This window comes from Scatophagus argus, chromosome 16 (assembly GCF_020382885.2).
Source record: "Scatophagus argus isolate fScaArg1 chromosome 16, fScaArg1.pri, whole genome shotgun sequence".
In the NCBI taxonomy this organism is placed as follows: domain Eukaryota; kingdom Metazoa; phylum Chordata; class Actinopteri; family Scatophagidae; genus Scatophagus; species Scatophagus argus.
The window spans coordinates 1384848-1392403 of record NC_058508.1 but is presented as its reverse complement, the minus strand read 5'-3'; the positions used below and the strand labels follow the sequence as shown (position 1 = coordinate 1392403).

Sequence of the window (7556 nt, the reverse complement as noted above, 5' to 3'; positions counted from 1 at the left end):
AGCTACAAGCAACAAGCAACAGAAAAGTGATACAGAATTTTACTGTTTTTGATCAAAGTAAATGTGTTCTTTAGTTAATATCACTCTAAAGACATAATCTGTTCATTTTTTATATTCTGAATTCACTTCTATTTTCACACGGAAATCGTCCTGTTGTACTCCACAGTGGACATGATGTGAAATTAAAATGATAAATATATTCAAAAAAATCAAAATTGTATGATGTTTTTTTTTTAGGTCCAAATAGATAGGAAATCACACAAAAAAAGAAACTGTAAGACACTTTTTTTTCTTCAGTTCTCAGGAGGAGATGCACTGGGCTGTACTGTATGTGTGGCTACTTTGTGGTTATGTGGGCTCTTTCTAGTAGATAGGCTTGTGCTACATATCACATCTTATATGCAGCTTTGATTTCGTATTTGTTCATTTCAGTTCATTTGTGTGGGGTGGATGAATTTGTGCAGGTAATTTTGAACTCTGCTGGCTGAGGGGAGCAAAGAATGGCCTCCAGAAACTTTTTGAGCAAGAGTTGTTCAAGGTCAAGGTCAAGGAGATTTTTTTTTATTGTCATTACAACTGTGTGTGTAGTGCATACAGCCATGACACAACGTTCCTCCAGGATACTACATGGTGCTTAAAAAAGGAGTACAAATATTGAGTATAGAGATAAAAAAAAAGCATGAGTCCGAAATACAACAGTACAATAAAAGTATAGACAACAAGACAATAAACGCACTGTGATGAATTCTGAACTGAAGTCTATGAACAGCATTAGCACATATGTCCTTATTGTGCAGGTGGGTGATGGACAGATGGAGGGTGGTGGCTAAGCCATCGTCTGTAGAGCAGTTGGGACGATATGCAAACTGCAGCGGGTCCAGTGAGGCCGGCAACAGGGTCTTGATGTGACTCATAACAAGCCTCTCGAAGCACTTTTATATTTGTATGTATATTTGTATATTTAGATTGTTACGAGTGCTGTGCTTATCCTTCATTATCTGACTCATGGTTCAACTGTTCACAATTCATAGAAACATTGGTGTCTGGTCATTTAAAGTGACAATTATGTAAGCCCCCTGTTTAATGAATTTTGTGCAAATACTCAAAGTATGGATTTGAATCTTTTCCTGTGTTTTGTGTTCAGCCTCTGATTGTGAAGGAAAAGGCAGAGAACCTCATACACCAACCATTATTTGGTTTAGTGTAATACATTATCAGCACTGGGCAACTACATGGGCATTTCACAAAGGACTTCAAATTTATGCAAAGTAAATGAGTCTAGCCAAGGATTTATTCAACACATGTCAAAAACGAAAACAAGCTGAGCATGTCAAAATATTCAGTCTCTTTAACTAAAGGGAAGAACTTGTGCAGTTCTACTGGGAACAGGAATGAGTGCAGACAACATGATTGTTGCATGATCCAAGCAATACCTGAACCTTGGAGACAGATATTCATTTAGTGTTTAAAGATTTAGGTAGTTGATTAATGGTCGTTCATTAAATATTCTTTTTGAGTTGAGCAAAAAGAAACTCTCCAGCCATGTGGCTCTATGGCTCCTATACATTACCTTCTCTCTACTCTCAGGGTTTCTATTCTCTGCACCCAAGAGGAAGAAACTTGCTCTAAATTCACTCCTTTTTTTCCCTGCTAATCAGCAAAAGAAACTGCAAGGTTCTGAATCAAATTATTTTGATCATCTGGACAACCCATCTGTTGGGATCTCTGGCCATGCGCTCTGGAGAACAATAGAGCGGCCTACATGTAACCCATAAAGCCTGAGTTAGAGTGACTAACTGTTAGGGACCCCACTCATGACGTGCACCTAAGTCATAAATTCCTGAGTTTAAACTCAGAACCGGCACGGACATTGGCTGTGTGCCAGCCATCTCCACGGGGGTCCGAGGTGACGTCACTCAGGTAATAAAAGGTCACTGCGACCATCAGCCTTGGCTTTTTTCCCGTGCGTGCTGTGACAGTGAGAGCTTCTCCAGGCTCTCCAAATGTCCAAACCGCCAAAAGGGAGCAAAAATCAGACGTTTGAGTAACATCATTTTAGATCCCGGGTCACAGTTCTGCAACTCGCAGGCCGAGAAACAGACTGCTGTAATTGTCTGTAACTTTTCTTTATTTTTCCTCATCCGACGTGGATCGCTGGGCAATCAGCTGATCGCACGTTAACGAGCCGCGCGCCGACTTTGTTAAGGACGAAAACAAAGGTTGTTAACTTTGTCACCGGTGATTTTCTCCGCTGCCGCCGAGAGATCAACACTCCGCATCATCTGAGATAACGGACCGCCAGCATCCCGCCGAGGACGACGCTGCGAACGTTTAAGCGGATCATTATTTCAAACTCCGAAAGATCGGAGCTACGCAAAGTAAGAGGCTTATGTCTGGGCAGAGATAGCGTAAAATAGAGTTTGTTTACACATGCTTTGTAACTTTTAAGTGCTGCATTCATTGATTTTGTTTCCAATCGGCCATTTCCGCCACTTCAGCGAGACCGCGCGTCACCAGTTAAAGGACCAATAGCTGAGCAGATAAGCTCCGGTTTACTGACTCCGCTCTTGGTGGTGGTGATACGCGAGGCTCCAAAGAATTGGAGTGGATTCTTTATTTGGGTTGTGTTTCTTGTATTTTCATTTCTATCTTTCCTCTCATTCTTGTTTTGCTGGTTCGATTCCCCGTCCCGGTGTCCATGGCTGAGGTACCCTTGAGCAAGGTACCTAACCCCCACTGCTCCCCGGGCGCTGCACGCGGTCGCCCACTGCCCCGGGTTTGCTGTGTGTGTGTGCACGTCACTTGGGTGGGTTAAATGCAGAGAACAAATTTCGTTGGAGTGAGTTCCCTCCAATGACAAGATATGTCACTTTCCTTTCCTTTCCTTTTCCTTTCCTGAACGGTGAGGCGAAAGTCCAAGCACGCGATCACGAGCCGTAACAAAAGGGTACGTGGCGCTCAAAGGCTTCGCCCGTTGTTCTCTTCTGTGACCATACAAGCAACATTATGTGGGTTATCACCGACTTGGCTCTGAATAATACGGCCGGCGTATTCTTCTATAGTCATTTTGGGTTTTGCTGAGTCATCACTGGCGTGTGACTAGTTGTTTTGTTTGCTGAGTCATCCTTTATGTGGTGGTTCATCCTGGTGTGCTGACCCCTCCTCATGTAGTCCTCCACCATTTTGGTTGTAGTTTCCCCACTCGCCATTCTGGTTGTAGTTTTCCCACTCATGTGGCCATCCGCCATCTTAATTGTAGTCAGCCACTAGCTTGTTGTTAGCTGCTATCTCGTTAGCCGCTACCTTGCTAACCGCCATCTTGTTTGTTTTTAGCCACTAGCTTGTTAGCCGCTACCTGGCTAGCTTGTTAGCCTCCACCTTGTTTGTTGTCATCTCTCTCTCTCTCTCACACACACCCACACACACACACACACACACACACACACTCCTGTATATATGCACACCTATATATAAATATACTCTTGCTGCTGTACCTGTGTTATTCCTAGTTAATAGTTAATGTGTGTTGATAAAACTTAGATTATAATAGTGTTTATTACAAAGTGATACTTATCTATGGATGGTTGTTGCTGGTTAATAAATCCTGTTATATTTTAACCTGTCGTTGTCTGTGGTTATTGTGTATGTACTTGTGATAACAGCTGAATTCATGACAGCCAGTGCTCGGATTCATCCTTCACAATTTTAAGAGACTGTTATTTCCCATTTATTAATTTGGCTATTGGTCCCTGGTGACAGGGTGGTGCCCCGATATTTACGTGTATTAAGCATACACTGATTTTACTTTAATGATTATTTCCCATAATCATTGGCTGTTTGCCAATAACCAAATTGCTCCTACTAAGTCGCACAACACATCCTATTCACCATAACATGAAAAGATGAACTCAAAGGATTTCTACAGTCTCATCTAGGTGGGTGCAGTAACACAGAACTTTTCCAAGAGCTCATGTGCACAAAACAGAATGACAATGAGACGCCACAACAGTTCTTGTAGCGAGTTATCGGCCTCAAACAAAAGATTTTGTTCGCTTCCAAATACACTGACAAAGATGTGAAATACAATACAAGCACAGTTCAAGACATTTTTCTCCACACAATATATCAGGGTCTTGGCCGCAAGCATGATGACATATGTCGAGAGCTGAAACCCCTGCTCTCAGACAGCAACGCGTCTGATGAGACAATCCTAAAACAAATGATGAAGATAACAAACACTGAGAACAAGAGACAAAGACGTCTGGGGACAGTTGTGCGTCAGAAATATGTAAATATACATAGCACACAACTTGAAGCCGCCGCAGCACAAGACAAGAGAACCAAAGTTGATGTGGAACCAGTCCCTGCCACGGGACAAGCAGTGACTGGGCCTCCCTCACAGTCCCAACTGAGCCCACCCCACACTGCTGAGTGTGACATGTGTGACTCTAACATCAAAAAGACTCAGTGAGCTGTAATGAAACAAAAGCAGAAAGACACCTATGAGCAAACATTTGCCCAATCCCCTCTTTCCCTGCCCACACAAATGAGTAGGCGTCTGGCCAAGTTCATAGGAGCCAAAGCCCTTGTGCAGTGTAACTTAAACGGCTTGATAGTCAAAGCATTGCTGGACACGGGAGTTCAAGTGAGCATGATTGAGTGAAGCTGGAAAGAGTAATACTACCAGACACACCAGTCAGACCGCTCAGTGAAATATTTGATGACAAGGAAGAGCTAGAGGTCCAGGCTGTGAATGGAGACATTCTTCCTTTTGATGGCTGGGTCCTCATCACAGTCAGCTTGAGTGGAAATGGCAGCTTCAGTGAACCCATAACAGTACCTTTCCTTGTCTGCAGTGTTCCACTTGGCCAGCCACTACTTGGATTCAATGTGCTGGAGGAAGTGGTCCGAAGTCGACCAGCAGAACTCGTCTCAGCTTTTATCACTCTCCTTGCTGATGCAATGTCAATGCCTACTGAGAAAGCTGAGTCACTAGAGACCTTTATTCAAGCTGGCAAAACATATGCGCATCATGGACGGCTGCGGACTGGCACTCATGATACGATTATTCCAGCTGGACAAGTAGCTTGGATAAAATGCCAGGTTCCATCTGCTATCGATCGACCTGATCTTCTTTTATTTGAACCTAATGAAGATGATGCGCACTTGTCAGAGTTAATGGTAGGAGAGGGCCTACTGAAAGTGCAGAGTTCAAAGAGACCCTATGTTACTATCCCAGTAAAGAATAGCGCAAAACATTCAGTCACTATACCAAGAAAGACAGCCCTAGGTAGTGTTCAGACTGTGGCAAAGGTGATTCAAAAAGACCCACTGGAGGGATCCAAGACAAGAACAGCGGTCAGTAACGCTCCAGTAACAACCACTACAACCAGTCCAGTCTTGTGGCAGCCTCCAGACTCTATGCACAGTAAGTGCTAAACTGTTACCGATAATGAAAGTTTGCAAATGCATTCAAATCAATTTAAATGGATAATTATTTAGCATGGATTTTGTATTTAGTATTGATGTAAACATGTATTCTGTATATGGAGATTTAGTTTCTAATGGGTATTTGTTTGACATGGAAATTGAAATACATATGTTACATGACATTAGACATAAAGTATACATTGCATGTAAAGATGATTCTTAAAGGGAACATGTACCTATTCAGGGAAATGTTTAATAAAATAACTGCAGAGAGCACAAATACGCTGTTGCCCTGCCTCATCTTTATTCTCCTGAATTTCAGGATATTTATCTGTTCTTATGGTGCCGTCTCGGCGGTACCCGCTACATATAGCCCATTTTTACAAGCAGTTTCTCTCAAAGAGCTTTACAAAACATCATAGCAACATCCTCTGCCCTTCGACCCTCACATCAACGAAGGAAAAACTCCCAGATAAACCTTTAACAAGGAAAAATGGAAGAAACCCCAGGATGAACAATAGAGGAGGGATCCCTCACCCAGGGCGGGTGGTGGATGTTATGCAGGCAGGAAAGCAGTTAACAACATGAGATATGGGATAGATGGGGAATGGTCAGTGTAGATGGGGTTAAAGTTAAAGACTTGTGGCCTAAATATTGAGATAAAAGAGAGTAAAATAATTAAGCTTTCTAATGTGCTCCCTTTGGTGACCAGGACACCAACAAGAGCCTGGAGTAGCTGTCACTGTAGCGACGGTGCACAGGGAAAAAGCCTGGAGGTGTGCAGCAAGGATGCTTTTATTACCTGGATGACTTAACTAAAAGGGAATGGGGACCCCCAGTGGCTCTCACCCAACTTAAACTAAACCTCACACCTAGGTATGGAGAGTGAGGTTTTGGCACTCATTCAAAGAAAGGGAAAAAAAGAAATCTTCAGTCTTGTGGGGGTCTCTCTATCATGAATCTCAGCACATGGCATGAGATCCCAACATTCACTATAAATTTAAAAGGCCCCGCCGTGAGGACTGAGGCGGCTTACGGCCATACCACCCTGAACAGCCCGATCTCGTCCGATCTCGGAAGCTAAGCAGGGTCGGGCCTGGTTAGTACTTGGATGGGAGACCGCCTGGGAATACCAGGTGCCGTAAGCTTTTTCACTCCCCTTAGCAACCAGGAAAGGGCTCTCTTGGTACCTCAGTGGAGATCCATCCCTGATGAAATGAGCAGCTTTGAATCATAACCAGCTGCGATGGCAAGCGTGGAATGTCGCCTAGATCCAGTTTTCTCCAGAACTACTGCTTCGTTTCAATGTTTCATATTCGTGAGACTGTATGCTACTTATCTAGTACACTTGAGAAGAGAATATTGTATGTTCATTCCATATTCACTGTAATCCGAAGATTTATTTCATCTGCAGCATAGCGATGCCACGGCGTCTTTAAAAGGCCCCGCCGTGAGGACTGAGACGGCTTACGGCCATACCACCCTGAACACGCATGTCTGTCAGGTGGTACGGAAGGAGGAGAGAGCGGGTGTTTTGTTTCTTGAGACTTGGACAGAGAGGAGTTCTTTTTTCGGGGTTTTTTGAGTTAAACTATTCATTATTTTATTTTCTTTTTTTTCCCCGTTATTAAATAGTGTGTTTTTTTCGCTCCCCGCGGTCCTGTGGACTGTCGGGGAGTTGTTTTTTGTTTGCTATCGCTTCTGTTTCGTTCTTGTTTTTCTTTTTGTAAATACGCAGCAGGATGGACATCACCGGTAACAGACCCAGGAACGAACAAAAGACCATGACACAGGACAACGGACAAAACAACGGCAGGAACACAGCCGAATATGATGAAAGCAATCGGGTAAGTGCATATTGCGGAGATGAGATGGCGGGGAGGGAGACAGACAGCCAGCAAAATGGAGGTAAGTCGGAAGCATATAATAAAAAAATGCAGGAGACGGGATATGCAAGGGAACTGACGGTAACAGTAGAATTAAAAGGAGAAGAAGTAGTCACACCGGTCGAGTTAATTCGATTCACGCGTTTAATGTGTGGCAGTATTAATGCGTGCAGAAATACTGGACCGAATAAATATGAAATAACAATGGGAAGTTCAGCCGGAAAAAATAAACTTTTAGAT

At 43.3% G+C, this 7556-nt stretch overlaps 1 non-coding gene across 1 annotated transcript; it reads left to right on the top strand.

Annotated features, from left to right (window-relative positions):
• Nucleotides 1-6460: 6460 nt before the first annotated feature.
• LOC124074043 lies at nt 6461-6578 on the top strand. The gene has a single exon (XR_006845765.1). It is a non-coding gene; the product is annotated as a 5S ribosomal RNA (ribosomal RNA).
• The last annotated feature ends 978 nt before the right edge of the window (nt 6579-7556 follow it).